Source organism: Salvelinus namaycush, chromosome 37, assembly GCF_016432855.1.
Source record: "Salvelinus namaycush isolate Seneca chromosome 37, SaNama_1.0, whole genome shotgun sequence".
Taxonomy (NCBI): Eukaryota; Metazoa; Chordata; class Actinopteri; order Salmoniformes; family Salmonidae; genus Salvelinus; species Salvelinus namaycush.
Window position 1 is genome coordinate 10,722,232 of NC_052343.1, and position 19,396 is coordinate 10,741,627.

Here is a 19,396-nt window from a genome sequence, read left to right on the forward strand (position 1 = left end):
TAGCTAACAAGTTTGAGCTAGCTAGCTAGAAAGCTTGTGTGTTCAGAGCGCCACCAGAATTAAAAACACATCTTATCTTTCGTAGTTAATAAATCCAACGTTAAAAGTGATAACTTGACCTATAGTATCCTTAATTAACATTGAAAAAGTTAATCCATTCTTCTCTAGTTTATAAAAAATCTCTCTCCATAATCTCTGAATCATGCTTGCAACGTCAATAGCTACATTAGCCTATGCTTCGGAGGGGGGAGGGGCAGGTAGCCTAAACACGCACAGGCAAAGATTTTCAGCTTGCAGGCAGACACTAGAATAAGTTTCTGATTGACAGAGTGAGGGCTTTACATAGGTGCTTTGTTGTGTTTTGTTGTGGGAATATAAAAAAATTGCTTGGAACATAAAATAACATTATTATCTGATTCCTATGCTTTTAAAATAACGATTCTGTTCCGAAACAGTATGGATCACTTTCGTTCCAGGTTCCATTTCTGTTCCTTGAAAAATGTCATTCTTTGCCAGTTTTTTGTTCTGTTCCCTGAACGGGTTCCATATACAGTACCAGTCAAAAGTTTGGAGACACCTACTCATTCAAGGATTTTTCTTTATTTTAACAATTTTCTACATTGTAGTGAAGACATCAAAACAATGAAATAACACATATGGAATCATGTAGTAACGAAAAAAGTGCTAAACAAATCAAAATATATTTTATATTTGAGATTCTTCAAAGTAGCCACCCTTTGCCTTGATGACAGCTTTGCACACTCTTTGCATTCTCTCAACCAGCTTCATGACGTAGTCACCTGGAATGCATTTCAATTAACAGGTCTGCCTTGTTAAAAGTTAATTTGACAAATGTATTTCCTTCTAAATGCATTTGAGCCTATCAGTGTTGAGCCTATCAGTGTTGAGCCTATCAGTGTTGTGACAAGGTAGGGGTGGTATACAGAAGATAGCCCTATTTGGTGAAAGACCAAGTCCTTATTATGGCAAGACCAGCTTAAAAAAGAAAAGAGGAGGCCTCCCGGGTGGTGCAGTGGTCTAAGGTACTGCATCGCAGTGCTAGCTGTGCCACCAGACTCTGGGTTTGAGCCCAGGCTCTGTCGCAGCCGGCCGCGACCGGGAGGTCCATGGAGTGACGCACAATTGGCCTGGCGTCGTCCGGGTTAGGGAGGGTTTGGCCGGTAGAGATATAGGTGTACGGTGTTTCCTCTGACACATTGGTGCGGCTGGCTTCCGGGTTGGATGCGCGCTGTGTTAAGAAGCAGTGCGGCTTGGTTGGGTTGTGTTTCGGAGGACGCATGGCTCTCGACCTTCGTCTCTCCCGAGCCCGTACGGGCTTTGTAGTGACGAGACAAGACAGTAACTACTAACAATTGGATACCACGAAATTGGGGTAAAAAAAAGAAAAAAAAAAAAAGAAAAGAGAAATGACAGTCCATCATTAATCAATACAGAAAATTTCAAGAACTTTGAAAGTTACTTCAAGTGCAGTCGCAAAAACCATCAAGCCATCAAGATGAAACTGGCTCTCACGAGGACCGCCACAGGAAATGAAGACCCAGAGTTACCTCTGCTGCAGAGGGTAAGTTCATTAGAGTTACCAGCCTTAGAAATTGCAGCCCAAATAAATGCTTCACAGAGTTCAAGTAACAGACACATCTCAACATCAACTGTTCATTGGAGACTATGTGAATCAGGCCTTCATGGCCGAATTGCTGTAAAGAAACCTCTACTGAAGGACACCAATAAGAAGAAAAGACTTGCTTGGGCCAAGAAACACGAGCAATGGACATTAGACCAGTGGAAATCTGTCCTTTGGTCTGATGAGTCCAAATTGGAGATTTTTTGTTTCCAACCACCGTGCCTTTAGGAAATGCAGAGTATGTGAACGGATGATCTCCGCATGTGTGGTTCCCACCGTGAAGCATGGATTAGGAGGTGAGATGGTGTGGGGGTGCTTTTGCTGGTGACACTGTCAGTGCCATATTTAGAATTCAAGGCACACTTAACCAGCATGGCTACCACAGCATTCTGCAGCAATACGCCATCCCATCTGGTTTGCACTTAGTGGGACTATCATTTATTTTTCAACAGGACAATGACCAAACACACCTCCAAGCTGTGTAAGGCCTATTTGACCAAGAAGGAGAGTGATGAAGTCCTGCATCAAATGACTTGGCTTCCACAATCACCCGACCTCAACCCAATTGAGATGGTTTGGGATGTGTTGGACTGCAGAGTGAAGGAAAAGCAGCCAACAAGTGCTCAGCATATGTGGGAACTCATTGAAAACTGTTGGAAAAGAATTCCAGGTGAAGCTGGTTGAGAGAATGCCAAGAGTGTGCAAAGCTGTCATCAAGGCAAAGGGTGGCTACTTTGAAGAATCTCAAATCTAAAATATATTTTGATATGTTTAACAGTTTTTGGGTACTACAGGATTCCATATGTGTTATTTCATAGTTTTGATGTTTTCACTATTGTTCTAATATGTAGAAAATAGTAAAATAAATAAAAACCCTTGAATGAGTAGGTGTGTCCAAACTTTTTACTGGTACTGTATATATATATATTTTTTTTTTACACACCAATCATATTTCATCCACTGATCATGGGGAATAGAATGAAAGTAAAACATGAAAACATTCATTTTCATAAATACACATTGGCCCTTCAATGTACAATGTAGGTGGGTCTACATCTACAACAGTTTCATCAATTGCATCGAGCCCATCCAGGTCGTGTACTGTATAGGCTGACGTAATTGTTTTCTCCAGTAGCCACTCACTCACAGCGAATGGTTCAAAGGTTTCAGAGAAGCTGCTGACTCCTGAGACGAACAGCGTCGTCTGTAATTTACGAGGAGCCCTCTCAGATCTAGGCATCGCCGGTGGTTCCATCCACACTCATTACACTGTTCCCCCTGTTGATCTGGTTGCCATCTTCCTGTTCTGGAGCAGATGAAACACAAAGAGCAGACTGACTGACAGAAACTGACACCAAAATCATGGCAGTAATAAATAGGGGTGTGATCCATGTTTAGAAAGCTGTGAAATCGGATATTGAGATGCTTTTAGGTGGGAGCGTCGGGTCGAAGTAGTTTCTGACTAGACTGTGGGCACAAGATGATCGGATCATTGGGAATGTAAGACGGGGTAATAATCGCTTAACGGCCCTATCCTTTATCCAGAGGGTGGATCTGTTGTAGAATGGATGCCCTGCTTATTTTCAATGGGGACTTCTCACAATCATCTAATTTTGTCTACTACCATTAAATGAAAACAAACGTACTTTGCCATTCAAAGTCTATTCTCAATATGTAGGCCTATCTTTATTACCGTTTACACAATATCCTTTGTCAAAATGAGTGATGTGTTTAAACAACCCCTTACTGACACTGTGTTTGTGTCTAGATGATGATCTGTGATTGTATGGCAGCATGGCATCTATTGTTCACATAGCTTTGAAGTCATGATTACTGCCTGCATCTGCAAATTGTTTTTGCGTTTAGTGATGAGGATGATGATGATGATGATGATGGTGATCATTTGTTGTTGTACTTATTGTTAGTGTGGCTACTTTTTTTTGTCTCCTGCCTGCACTACGAGTGGTGAGGGTTAACACTCTCACACGACAGCCCCAACACGCCATGTGGTGTGCCACATTCACCGCCAGCCAACGCTCGACTCCGGAGACGTTTTGTACACACAAACGGAAGGCTGTCAAAACCAACAGTCGAGGCAGGGTTGCCACGACGGCGCCTCGTCTCGCATCTCCTTCTCCGGGTGTCACACTGTTGGCCTGGCGCTCGACCCGTCTCTTCACCTTCCACAATGTCGTTTGATCTCTGCCACGCCAACACCACAGATCAGTCTCACAACAGACCCTAGTACACAAAGCCACCCAGTGTCAGTGTGGTGGCCAACCATCTGTCGCCGGGCCCAGAGACCTTAGCAGCATAGGGCCCAACCTACTCACGCACAGTTTCCCCTCCCCTGGACCATTAGCTCTGCTACATACAGCGAGTGTACCTCAGAGGGGCTCTTAATAGGCACAAAATGGAGTCCTAGCTACATAATTCCCATAAGGCTGCTTTTCAGTGTATACATACATAATTCATTTTTCAACCATTTAAATGCCTTTTCTCAGCCGTTTAACAAATATTTTCTGCCATATAGACAGTAGCGTAAATAATAATAATGACAATGCTAAGAAAAATGTATCTGGGAGAAGTAAACATTTTTTAAATAAAAATAAGTCTTAATATAAGAGTCAGGGAATCCACTAATTTAACTCATAGAGAGAGTTTAGTCAGTGCAGAGCCTGGAAAGTACACTAATGTAGTCAGATGATGATAGATGTTGCATGGCTAAATGTAGACCACCTCACATTTATAACGACCTAATGCTCTTAAAATAGACTTAAGAGGAGAACTAGAAATAGGTTCAGAGAAAATGATCAGTTTCTTTCTCTGTGGAGTTTTTACAGACGCGCTCGCTGTGCTAATACATGGCAGCCATATCAAATCTACTAAATAATGCACCTATTAAAATACACCTTCATTTCTTTATGATGAGAATTTATGGGACATTCACCTGTGAGATTGAGTACAGGTGGTAGTATTCTAGTCATAACTCTCTTAAAGTTATCTTATTCTTTTGTAGCTCAATATTAAAGTTTCCCTAATGTTAAATAAGGTAGGCAGAGAAAAGTTTGCTTTGGATTGTTAGCTAAATCCAGGATCTGGCAAGATTCTAAAAATGTGCAGATATTGGAACCTAACAGAGTCAATAAAGTAAGAGAAAACAAAAATAGAAACACTATGATTTTAAGCTTAACAAAATGCTCCAAATAGTGTACATATGAAATGGCACAAGCAAACAATTGTCTCCGGAGGCCTACACAGACACTGGCCAATGATATCTAAAGATGAAAAATAAACCCAAATGTGGCACCTGTCAGATTTGGAACACCATCTCAAAATACATGTCATAAACAAGGGAGACAAAATATATTCCTGAATGTGTTTCTTTCAAGGTGTAAACAGAAGACAGAAGACCAAGAACCCTCCTCTTCTCGTCAACCATATTGGGAACAACAAAGGCGTTGTGTGATATTGTAACTGGCACACCCAGGCTCCTCCACAAGCTTACATGATGTCACGTCATATATATATGACACTGTAATATATGCCTATATATGGCATATACAGTATATGATATATACACAAAACCTGAACAAAGCCAGAGAGATAGCCATGGCAGTGAGTTTGAGTTGACCATTACAAACCCACTCATGTGAGGATCAATTCTGCTGTAGACCCCCATCGTCTTGTTTTGGCAACAGAGGGCCGAGGGAATGGATGCCGAGCCAGGACAATATGTCTTTTCAAATGCCCCTCAGCCAATATTTATTTAGCTACAAGCTGGCATGTCTGAAGAGATTTACAGAGCCAAGGCTACTGTGGAACCATGGTTTAAACACAACGAGACATTAGGATCATCAGGCTTCAAAACCCTACTTGACATTGACCACAGTAATCTACTGCTCAAAGACTCTGGCAGGAGTCTGTCATTTCTGCCATAGTAAGTAACATGACAATGAGACAAGAGACAACAACACGTATTGTGTGAAGTCAACCAATGAATAATGTTGCGGACAGAAAAAGAGAATCTAAAAAAATATGGGAGGTTATATAAAGCCTATTAAACAGCGAGGAGAGTCCTGAATCAATGCCATCTAGGTGTTGAGAAGTACTTGTTAAGTCATTCCGTTAAGATAGAGACAATAGGCACATTAGTCACTTTTAACGCTATTTCATTGGCTATTCAGTGAAGTATGAGGAGTAGCCCTGTTGTAAAACACTGTTTACTGTAGCATGGTCATAGAAGGATGGGAGGAGGGAGGAAACGGGTGGTATAGAGAGGCTCTTTATTTATTTATTTTTTGCCTTTAAACAGATGGTTCCTTATGTGCCGAGCGGAAGTGTCTGTTAACTCAGTTGGCTCGCTATAGTGGTGGCTGCTGGCCAACGCCAACAACAGGATCGGGGAGTGCGAGCAACAGTGCAGTTTGCTATCTTCAGATGCACTGCTAACAGAAGGAAGGCAGGCTGTACATACTGTTGCACGGACATCCCATGTCTATCTGTGCCAGGGGGACTCACTGTGGGCAACGGCTCATCTTCACTCCTCCTGCAAGTCCAGGCAGGGAAAACAGTGGAAATGGGGAAAAAATAGTAAAAAGTGATGATGATCACAACACTTTGTGCAGAATGTGGGCCAAACATGTCAGCATTAAGTCTGTTGGGAGGCAAGGAGGTTGTTTGTTTTGTCTCTGGCTCTGCCCTTCAGTGTCTGTAGGCTGGAGAGGGTATGATGTGTGATTACTTTATGTGTATGTGTTTATTTTCTAGTGTAGTGAGAAGTAAGTCAAGTATTTATCTACAGATGTAGGATCTTAATTTGATTACTCTTTTGTTGCTGAGAATTTCTTTGCAGGAAATGCAGATGAGCTTCATGATTTACATAAATTCACTGAACACCCGCACTTCAACATGCTTATATTAACAGTATTGCACTTTTCATGTAGCCTACTTTTGGCCAGCTAATAGGCTAACGCTGATCAAGCAACATTATGGACTAAACGTTCAAATCCTGTTGCTGCAGGATTTTGCTGTGACAATATAGGTTAAATTAAGATCTTACATCTGTAAACGTCTTATCTTTAGATAAGATTTCATCATATAAGAAAGATACAGTTGAAGTCGGAAGTTTATATACACCTTAGCCAAATACATTTAAACTCAATTTTTCACAATTCCTGACATTTAAACCTAGTAAAAATTCCCTGTCTTAGGTCAGTGAGGATCACCACTTTATTTTAAGAATGCGAAATGTCAGAATAATAGTAGAGAGAATTATTTATTTCAGCTTTTATTTCTTTCATCACATTCCCAGTGGGTCAGAAGTTTACATACACTCAATTAGTATATGGTAACATTGCCTTTAAATTGTTTAACTTGGGTCAAACGTTTCGGGTAGCCTTCCACAAGCTTCCCATAATAAGTTGGGTGAATTTTGGCCCATTCTTCTTGACAGAGCTGGTGTAACTGAGTCAAGTTTGTAGGCCTCCTTGCTCACACACACTTTTTCAGTTCTGCCCATAACTTTTCTATTGGATTGAGGTCAGGGCTTTGTGATGGCCACTCCAATACCTTGACTTTGTTGTCCTTAAGCCATTTGCCACAACTTTGGAAGTATGCTTGGGGTCATTGTCCATTTGGAAAGACCCATTTGCGACCAGCAAAGCACCCCCACAACATGATGCTGCCATCCCCGTGCTTCACGGTTGGGAGGGTGTTCTTCGGCTTGCAAGCCTCCCCCTTTTTCCTCCAAACATAATGATGGTCATTATGGCCAAACAGTTCTACTTTTGGTTCATCAGACCAGAGGACATTTCTCCAAAAAGTATGATCTTTGTCCCCATGTGCAGTTGCAAACCGTAGTCAGGCTTTTTTATGGCGGATTTGGAGCAGTGGCTTCTTCCTTGCTGAGCGGCCTTTCAGGTTATGTCAATATAAGACTTGTTTTACTGTGGATATAGATACTTTTGTACCTGTTTCCTCCAGCATTTTCCTTTGCTGTTGTTCTGGGATTGATTTGCACTTTTCGCACCAAAGTACGTTCATCTCTAGGAGACAGAATGCGTCTCCTTCCTGAGCAGTATGATGGCTGTGTGGTCCCATGGTGTTTATACTTGCATTCTATTGTATGTACAGATGAACGTGGTACCTTTAGGCGTTTGGAAATTGCTCCCAAGGATGAACCAGACTTGTGGAGGTCTACAATTCTTTTTCTGAGGTCTTGGCTGATTTCTTTTGATTTTCCCATGATGTCAAGCAAAGATGCACTGAGTTTGAAGGTAGGCCTTGAAATACATCCACAGGTACACCTACAATTGACTCAAAGTATGTCAATTAGCCTATCAGAAGCTTCTAAAGCCATGACATAATTTTCTGGAATTTTCCAAGCTGTTTAAAGGCACAGTCAACTACTGGAATTGTGATACAGTGAACTATAAGTGAAATAATCTGTCTGTAAACAATTGTTGGAAAAATTACTTGTGTCATGCACGAAGTAGATGTTCTAACCGACTTGCCAAAACCATAGTTTGTTAACAAGAAATTTGTGGAGTGGTTGAAAAACGAGTTTTAATGACTCCAACCTAAGTGTATGTAAACTTCAGACTTCAACTCTACATGTTCAAGCCAGACGCTATGAATGAGTCATCTTCATCTTATTTGAGATTTCACTCATTAAAAACGTAATTAATCTCTATGCTAATGAATTAATATTGATACACTTGAACCTACAGTATTGGTCCAATAGCAACAACAAAAAACTGGCATCAAATGTGTGTACTGGGACAGTTGCTTCGCTAAAGCTTGATTGAATCAAACATCTCCCAATATGTGTTCCCCCCACATTGAGAAAAACAGAGTCTCTCTCAATTCAATTCAATTCCATTTCAATTCAAGGGGCTTTATTGGCATGGAAAACATACGTTAACATTGCCAAAGCAAGTGAAGTAGATAATATACAAAAGTGAAATAAACAATAAAAATGAACAGTAAACATTACACTCACAGAAGTTCCAAAAGAATAAAGACAATACAAATGTCGTATTATGTATATATATACAGTGTTGTAACAATGTGCAAATGGTTAAAGTACAAAAGGGAAAATAAATAAACATACATTTGGGTTGTATTTTCAATGGTGTTTGTTCTTCACCGTTTGCCCATTTCTTGTGGCAACAGGTCACAAATCTTGCTGCTGTGTTGGCACACTGTAGTATTTCACCCAGGAGATATGGGAGTTTATGAAAATCGGGTTTGTTTTCGAATTCTTTGTGGATCTGTGTAATCTGAGGGAAATATGTGTCTCTAATATGGTCATACATTTGGCAGGAGGTTAGGAAGTGCAGCTCAGTTTCCACCTCATTTTGTTGGCAGTGTGCACATAGCCTGTCTTCTCTTGAGAGCCAGGTCTGCCTACGGTGGCCTTTCTCAAAAGCAAGGCAATGTTCACTGAGTCTGTACATAGTCAAAGCTTTCGTTAAGTTTGGGTCAGTCACAGTGGTCAGGTATTCTGCCACTGTGTACTTTCTGTTTAGGGTCAAATCGCATTCTAGTTTGCTCTGTTCTTTTGTTAATTCTTTCCAATGTGTCAGGTAATTATCTTTTTGTTTTCTCATGACTCGGTTGGGTCTAATTGTGTTGCTGTCCTGGGGCTCTGTGGGGTCTGCTGGTGTTTGTGAACAGAGCCCCAGGACCAGCTTGCTTAGGGGACTCTTCTCCAGGTTCATCTCTCTGTAGGTGATGGCTTTGATATGGAAGGTTTGGGAATCGCTTCCTTTTAGGTGGCTGTGGAATTTAACGGCTTTTTTCTGGATTTTGATCATTAGCGGGTATCGCCCTAATTCTGCTCTGCATGCATTATTTGGTGTTTTACGTTGTACACTGGGGATATTTTTGCAGAATTCTGCGTGCAGTCTCAATGTGGTCCCATTGTCCCATTTTGGGAATTCTTGGTTGGTGAGCGGACCCCAGACCTCACAACCATAAAGGGAAATGGGTTCTATAACCGTTTTAAGTATTTTTAGCCAGATCCTAATTGATATGTCAAATGTTATGTTCCTTTTGATGGCATAGAATGCCCTTCTTGCCTTGTCTCTGTCACGTCTGCACCCGCTCTTCCCTCCCTCCAACGCTTGGGGCCGCCAGGTTGCCCTGCATCACGCACTCCTACCATCCATCACGCACACCTGCCTTCCCTCGTCACGCGTATCAGCGTTATTGGACTCACCTGGACTCACTTATCACCTGTTTATTTACCCCCCTATATTTGTCGGTTCCCCAGCTCTGTTCCCCGCTCCTGCATTGTATAGTTTTTGTCTTTAATATTAGTTTGCTGACGCTGTTCCTGTCTCGTTCAATGTCCGTCTTTATTAAATGTTTTACTCCCCGTACCTGCTTCGTCTCTCCAGCGTCAACTCATGTGACAGAATGCAGCAGCCATCATACGAAGCATTGGGGAGTACTGGCATTCCGGTTGGTATGGTGACAGAGGCTCTGGGTTGCCACCGATGGAACCGGGGGTGCCTAGCCAGCTCATTGGGCTTCCATGCCCTAGCTGGCTCGAGAGGTTTCCTTGCCCCAGTTGGCTTGGATGGCGCCCATCCCACGTCGAGCCTCAGCCGGATCGTCAGTTCTTGTTCGCCCAGCCGATCCAGGAGTTTCTTTTGTTTTTTGTTTTGTTGGTGACGTCGGGGTGGATTCCGCCGCCGATGGAACCGGGGGTGCCTAAGCCAGCCCGTCGGGCTTCCACACCCTGGCTGGCTCAGAGGTTTCCTTGCCTCGGTTGGCTCGGCGACTTCCCATCCTACGTCACTCTCCACCAGATCAGGCTCTCACACTCCTGCCGGTTCGTCGGGCTTCCACTCCCCAACCGGCTTTCCCAGCGCCCATGTCTCGGCCGGTTCGCCCAGGTGGGACGCCGGGTGACGCCCCAAGAGGGGGAGGCACTGTCACGTCTGCTCCCGCTCTTCCCTCCCCCTGACGCTTGAGGGCGCCAGGTTGCCCTGCATCACACACTCCTACCATCCATCACGCACACCTGCCTTCCCTCGTCACGCGCATCAGCATTATTGGACTCACCTGGACTCACTTATCACCTGTTTATTTCCTCCCCTATATTTGTCGGTTCCCCAGCTCTGTTCCCCGCTCCTGCATTGTATAGTTTTTGTCTTTAATATTAGTTTGCTGACGCTGTTCCTGTCTCATTCAATGTCCGTCTTTATTAAATGTTTTACTCCCCGTACCTGCTTCGTCTCTCCAGCGTCAACTCATGTGACATTCTCTCAGATCATTCACAGCTTTGTGGAAGTTACCTGTGGCACTGTTGTTTAGGCCAAGGTATGTATAGTTTTGTGTGTGCTCTAGGGCAACGGTGTCTAGATGGAATTATTATTTGTAGTCCTGGCGACTGGACCTTTTTTAGAACACCATTATTTTGGTCTTACTGAGATTTACTGTTAGGGCCCAGGTCTGGCAGAATCTGTGCAGAATATCTAGGTGCTGTTGTAGGCCCTCCTTGGTTGGTGACAGAAGCCCTAGATCATCAGCAAACAGTAGACATTTGACTTCAGATTCTAGTAGGGTGAGGCCGGGTGCCGCAGACTGTTCTAGTGCCCTCGCCAATTCATTGATATATATGTTGAAGAGAGTGGGGCTTAAGCTGCATCCCTGTCTCCCTCCACGGCCCTGTGGGAAGAAATGTGTGTGTTTTTTGCCTATTTTAACCGCACACTTGTTGTTTGTGTACATGGATTATATAATGTTGTATGTTTTTCCCCCAACACCACTTTCTATCAATTTGTATAGCAGACCCTCATGCCAAATTGAGTCAAAGGCTGTTTGAAGTCAACAAACTTAGCCTTTGTCTTTGTTTCGGTTTGTTTGTTTGTCAATTAGGGTGTACAGGGTGAATACGTGGTCTGTCGTACAATAATTTGGTAAAAAGCCAATTTGACATTTGCTCAGTACATTGTTTTCACTGAGGAAATGTACGAGTCTGCTGTTAATGATAACGCAGAGGATTTTCCCAAGGTTGCTGTTGACGCATATCCCACGGTAGTTATTGGGGTCAAATTTATCTCCACTTTTGTGTATTGGGTCCTTGGTTCCAAATATTGGGGAAGATGCCAGAGCTAAGGATGATGTTAAAGAGTTTTAGTATAGCCAATTGGAATTTGTTGTCTGTATATTTTATAATTTCATTGAGGATACCATCAACAAAACAGGCCTTTTTGGGTTGGAGGGTTTTTATTTTATCCTGTAGTTCATTCAAGGTAATTGGAGAATTTACACCGTCACTATTACAGTGGAACCTTTTGTCCAGGAAGTTGGCTAAAAGGGATTGAATTTGTTGTTGCATAATTGTTTTTTGGTAGGTTTCCACACTACATTCCTTCCAGCTATAGCATTTCTTAATATTACTCAGTTCCTTTGGCTTTGATGCCTCATGATTGACTATTGCTCTGTTCAAGTAGGCTGTGATTTTGCTGTGATCCGATAGGGGTGTCAGTGGGCTGACTGTGAACGCTCTGAGAGACTCTGGGTTGAGGTCAGTGATAAAGTAGTCTACAGTACTACTGCCAAGAGATGAGTTATAGGTGTACCTACCATAGGATTCCCCTCAGAGCCTACCATTGACTATGTACATACCCAGCGTGCGACAGAGCTGTTTTTGTGCTGCATCTGGCCCAGTGAGCGATATACAGTTGCCAACCTATATTTCCAGTTGTATTCTCACCTCGCGATGCTGAGCGGCAAAGTGAAAATTGAAGGCAGAAGGCTCATGTGACAGGATTAATTAGACAGGGCCAAGTGAAGTCACACTCCTCATGGCAAACACACTTCAACCTTCAATTACACACAGTGCACAAAGCAATTAAAAGCTCCTTCTACCCTCCTTCCTATGGAGTTCTACCTGTGACTGGCTCTCAGGCTCCAGGTCTGTCTATAGCACCGGCCCCAGGGGCCTAAGAAGCAGCACTAGCAGCGCTAGGCTAATCCACAGGTAGGTAATTACAATTGATCAATTGGTGTTGGCGGTGTAATGGCTTATGGTTATTTTTAGCAAGCGTTCACCTCGTTTTGGGGGGATGTTGTTTTGCAGGTGAGGATCTGGTGGAGAGGGGTGGGGGGATTCAGAGATAACTGTGTTTCTCAGTTCGTGAGACTTTGTTGCTCTAATGGGCTCTGCCTTTGAGTGTGGTAAATCTCATGTTAGGAAACATTTTTATTTTTACCATGTAGTCTATATTTCACCTTTCTATTCATGGCATTTCAGAGGAATGGAAAAATAGTATTTCCACTGTTTTGACTGAAGTATGTACAGTATGTAGGTTCATCATAGGTTCATCGATGACCTATTACCACATATCTGTCTTCACAGTATAATGACAGAGATCATGAGCCCACTCTCGCTAAGTCAAACAGCAACTTATTATAAGACTGTAACATGGACATGATGGCTATGACTACCATAAAGTTAAAGCTGCTAAACACAGCAGTCTATAAAACAGTCTCTCCCCCTCTTATCTACTGCACAATACAACACTAATGTAAGTTTTACACTGTGCTCTTCTCATTAGCACTGTCTCTTCATGCTATTCCTCAATAGGGCGATTGACACTGTGCACCATTCACCCTCTCCCTTGGTCCCCCTCCCATGCCCGTGGTGACCCCTGGGCCTGGGGCTGGGTACACCCTGTTACCACCCGCCCACCCTCCTCCCCACCGATTGATTTAGATGTCTTGCTGGTGCTCCACCGCCCCTCTAGTGTTCTAGTGACATGTACAGCGCGGAGCTAGACAGACTTAGACACTACCGGATGGCAGTGATGATGTTTACTATATCAGCCGCCTTTGCACTCTTTCTCTCTCTTTCTATTTCTCTCCCTCTTCTGTTTCTCTCTCTCTCTCTCTCCCTCTATTTTCTTTCTTTCTCTCTCCCTCCCACGTCCTCTCCCTCTCTTTTCTCTTATTATTTTTTCCCTTCTGTTTCTTGCTCTCTTGTTCTCTCTGTCTCCTACAGCGATTCTTAGCTGGAAGCTGTTTGCAGTGTCTGTCTCCCTCACAAATAGAACGCCTTGGGGAGAAAACCAGTTATCTTACAGATTTACACCTCAAAGCAGTGTTTTTAGAGATTCTGAAAGTCCAGCCAAAAGCGCCATGGGTCCTTTGAGTCTTTATGGTTGTTTTATAAATCAGAGATGCACATTTATTCTGAAAATCAGTTCATTTAGGGATGCATATCCAAATGGAAACCACACGGAGCTCTTTAAAACAGAGTTAATTTTTCCAACATTTCAATGGTTGAGTATTTGCACATGCCAGTGCCCAAATAATCAAAGGAGAAAACCATTGGTTTGTCTGTATCTTGTGTTACATCAACAGATTAATAAAGGAATGGACATACATTTTTGTGTCTCTGATTGAAGAATGATGTGACTCTGCGTCTGTTCGCGTGCTGTGTACATAGCTAACAAAATAAGCCTCCTTGGAAAAACAGACCTAACTTGAGCAATCCTTGGGTTAATTCCAATTGAAGCAGCAAATTGACATACTTCCCTTAAGATCTTGACATATTATTAAGATTTAATGGTGGAATTATGATCATTAAAACAACATGACTGATACTGAGGGCAGATGATGAGCTATTAATTTAACCTACTCTTCCTGTAATAATATTGAGACAGACAGTCTGCCAGTTATTAGATCATAATTAGCTGGTGCAATCTGTACGGAATCTGAGGAAATGACGCCAAGTTAGCAGTGCAACAGAGCTCACTCTTCAGTGTGTACCATCACTGTAAGGACCCACAGACATCAGTAACATTGTTGCTTACACAATGACTTAAAGTGAAAAACGTGAAGAAATGATTGCAGTGGATGGGGTAATTATTATACCTTCAGTTTGGTGGCTAATGTAATGAGCAGTATATGAAAGGACATGAGTCCTTCACCGAGCCAATTTGAATTGGAAGGAACACAATCCATGTGGCACCGGGCCAGATGGTAGCTAACCAAAACATAACTGGTCCGGTGCTTTATTGTGATTCTGCAACCACCCAAACATCAAACCTTGTTTTGATTGTGTGCTGTCATAGTGTTGTCCCTCAGCGTTGACTCAAAGCAGAGGTCAATTGAGGGTTGGACTCACTTCCTGCCAGCTTGCCTTTTTCTTTGTCCCCCCAGCTCTCTCTCTCTCCCTATCTCTCTCTCTCCCTCCCTCTCTCTACCTCTCCCTAACTCGCATCATTTGTCCCGATCTTGTCCACATTCTGATTGTGCCTACATTTTAGACAGGTGTAGGCATTCAAAAGACACATTGTGATCTGATTGTGATTAGATCATCTTGCCCACCACCGGAGGGTAGTCAGACATGCATAGTGTCTGGATATCTTACATGTGTAGATAGATCTGGACAGAGAAACAATTTAAATCATCATTATTCTGACATCTAAAATCATTGAAAGGTGGCACCATTGCCTGATTATATCAATATGTGTCTTACAATAAATACTTTATTTTTTTTAAAGAATAGCTGTGAAATAATTTGCATAAAGGAAGGGACCAGGAAATCTGGACACAGTAGGCGGATAACAGACACATTTTAATTTAAATGTGTAGACACATTTCTGGAAATGTGGGCACAATCAGAATGTAGACAAGATCAGGACAAAGGACCCATGTTAGCACCGGTTATACACAGGGCTCTCTCGCTCTCTCTCACACACACACACACACACACACACACACACACACACACACACACACACACACACACACACACACACACACACACACACACACACACACACACACACACACACACACACACACACACACACACACACACTTTGTCATGCATGGCTGGCCTAACTCTCTGATTTCCATACAGTGCGTGTTTGCACGTTTGTGTGTGTGTGTGTGTGGGTGTGTGTTCACTGTGCCAGTTTCAGTAATGTCAAATCTGCACCCTCAGCTGTTTCCCTCACTCACATGAGAGAGCATTACCCTATGGGCGCACTTCTCTCAGCCTCCCTTAGGCATTTCTCCAGGTAGCGTTCGCCAAAGCCACCCTGTTAATAAGCAACATATTTGATTTTCAACATGCAACGTATTGTGTCGGGCTCCAACTCTGATCTGATATCCAACACGGCGACATCAGACGTATGGTAAGAGTTGAATTATTCAGGGAAGATCAGGAGTGTGGGAGAGGTGTCATACCACCCTGGGGTGCACACCATGCTTTGGGTGGGTGAGAATGTGAAACTGAGAGCGTAGAGCCTCACTACATACCCCAGGCGGACTGGGAGCTGAGCAGGCCAAGTCTTGCAATTAGATTCCATTTTCCTTGTCACAACATGTTGAGATGTAAACCTGTACATCTGGAACCCACTGAAGTGGTAATGTAACTGTACACTGATATCATTGATAGGAATCGTGCATAGCAATATGTTTGTGTTGATCAGAACGCAGAAAAATCATCACATAGCATGGACATTGCGCTTATTTCCACTCAGTGCCTATAACCTGTCATGTAGGTATTGCAAGTAACGTCTAATGTGCGTACAATTTTAAACGAGTACATTGGAATGTCCAACGGTTCAGATCCTACAACAACAACATGAGATTGGTCCATGCTGGTTGCCCCATCGCTGTCCTTGCGTGTCATTGTTTGGGAGTGGTGAGCGAAGGAGAGGAGCTTGTCCTGTGTTGATTACAGTACTGATGGGCCTCCATTTGTCACCACTCTTGCTAGCTCCAGCGCCGAGCAGCGGGGTTCCCTGATTACTTAATTGCTTGTAAGAGCTCATTAAAGCTTCCTATCCATCATAAGTCATATGGTGACTATCAGTTTGAGAGAGAGAGAGAGAGAGAGAGAGAGAGAGAGAGAGAGAGAGAGAGAGAGAGAGAGAGAGAGAGAGAGAGAGAGAGAGAGAGAGAGAGAGAGAGAGAAGGATGTTACCACAGCAGCTCAGAATTTGGTCAATGGGAAACTGACTAGTCGAGATGTCTATGCATTTGCTGAGAGGCAACTAGGTTAGTGGTGAGCTATAAAGGACAGGACAAAAATGCTACATTGTACCTGATGATCAAGAAAAAAACTGAACTGAGATGGTGGGCCAGAGTCATTTGTCTCGGTTTGGATTTCAGGAGGATTTCACATACTCACCAAGACAATGATGATCTTTATGGAATTTCAATCCATTGGATCCTTAGCATGTAATAGATTTGGAGAATCTCAGAGACTTAACCAGGTGCAGGACTAGAATTGGATGCTGTTCGTATTAATTGGTGTTCATTTGCAAAGCGGCTGAAAAAAAAACGTATTTTGCCAAGAGCAAGTCTTACAAGCCCCCAGCTGGGGTTGTCAGGGGCAGGCTTGTTGGCATTGTGGCAGCATATGTTTGGTGCCAAGAACACCATCGATTTGCATTTCTTTTATATCAATTTCACAAAGCAGAAATGCTCTCTCTTGTGCAGAAATGATCCGAATGTGAGTGTTGCAATTAATCACAAGTGAAATATATCGGCTGATGAAAAGCCGTAATTCTAGTTGCGACATTTTTTGGGAAAGTGGGAGCAATCATTTACGACACGCGTAACATCTGCACCATGCTCGCTTTTACATTTTGATAAATGTGCCGTTAAAGCGGTGTGGCTGGGCTCCATTTGAGACTGGCTGGAAGGATAGAAAGAAAAAAAGCTGTATGAACATTGAGATATTGCAAACACAATAAGTCACAAAGATTGTCCCTCTGTCTCAAAAACATATACTGCAATATGACAAGACATGTAAACTTCAAAAGTGCTTTCATGATTGAAATGGAATTAAAATGTTTGTGATACAGACCAAAGCCTACTAAATACAAAACTGCAAGTGTTGCCTAAGACCTAGAAAGGATCAAGGATTAATTCAAATTCCACTTTAGAGACACTTCATACAATCTTTTTCAACATTTTTGAGTAAACGTTTGGCGGATTTTCTTTTTTATGTAGGTGAATAGTAGCAGAATGGAACGTGTTGTTAAAGTTTTCCATGAATTTATAAACCAGAATGCAACTGGGGCAGATCAGTGTGACCAATTGGGATGCCTAATTGATCCAATTACTCAATTAATTGTTTGGTAGGATTAGAGCCTTAAACAGCCTCGTACAGTATCTGTAGAGAGACAGGACTGGCCTTGCCAAGAGCTGTCTAACGAGGTCCAGGTTTCTGCTTCCTCAAAGCGGTCTCCAAATGGGTAGGGGACTCGAGACTCACCAATGGCCAAATGGTACAAACTGCCTACTGTTTCACAGATTTAGTATCATCCAAGGCCATAGGACAATCTTTCTTTGGTGGTAACTGAGGCACATACAGTACAGTACTTCACCAATAATACAAGAGGTGTTGGTAAAACTCAGAGTAAACAGTTTGTTCAACCATCTCTTGCTGATGCTGAGCGGTGGTGGTTTCACTTTACTTCCTGTTTTCCCTGCTCACTTTCTGTCCTCCATAAGATCCCCAGTGATCAATATAGATGAGGGGAAGGACAGGGCTCCACCAAAGGCTCTGTGGAGAAACCAACCTGTATCTCCTCCTTTTGGAGCCCTGAGTAAGATTTATTTAATTAGCTAAGTATCTCACTCGCTCAACACTCCCGTGCAACTCCCAGTTGACTTCTCAACACACATCCCCGCGTGGATTGAAGTTGCCATCACAAACCCACAACAAAAAAATGTATCGCTGGGGATTTTTTTGTTGACAATGACCCCACTTTTCATCAACTTTTTCTCCTTACACCTAGCATTGCTATTCCCAGTACAACGGCCGAGAAACGCTGCACCCCTTTTTTCTCTTCCTTGGATAATGCTTTACAAAATGCCTCTCATCAAAGAATTCATTAACAACGAACATGAATTAAAAAATAAATGAGTAAACATCAATTTCAAATCTCAGCACTGTGGAAGTGAATACATTATGCACAGTAATGATGTTTGAAAGGGGCTTTAGCACCTCTGTGGGACTCTTTAAACCCCTACCTCTTAGGCAGTTGCTTATTTTGCAACCCTTTGTTGTTAAACAACAAAGAGAATGGGCTCTCATGATGTTATATTAATCAGTGGATTAATATTTCAATTTGATTTGCTTTATAGTTGAGGTGCTGTTGGCATTTCCATTTTCCCTCCATATGTGCAGCGATGTTAAGTGGTATCATTACCATTTTCTACCTGGGGGTTCGGGAGATAACAGGCCCCAGTGATAGCTCTATTCGAAGGAGGGAGAGGGAGGTTTGGGGAGCGCTCATGCATTTTTAAAGGGCCTGTTTGGTGTGCCTTCACATTCATTTTCTATAATGCAACATGGAAACAGCTGAGTCACAGGCTTTCTGCTCGCCACAGGACGGGAAAAAACAAAACCCGCCTTAGATTCAAATCAAATGTTATTTGTCACATGCTTCGTAAAACAACAGGTTTAGAGACTAACAGTGAAATGCTTACTTACGGGCCCTTCCCAACAATGCAGAGAAAAAAAAATAAGTAATAGAAAAATAATAAGACAAAAAAATACAAAAATGGGTAACGATAACTCAACTTCATTCCTCATACTCTTGGTTAGTAGTGGTGTTTCCTAGCTTTGGTAGAAGCTAGGAAATATGGTAGGCTTTGGAGGGGACAGGTAGAACTCATAGATGATAAGTCTGATAAAGGCAGATATTTAGTTTCATTCCAAAACACTATACATCCATTTTCAGAAATGTTGATAAATTAGCTTTT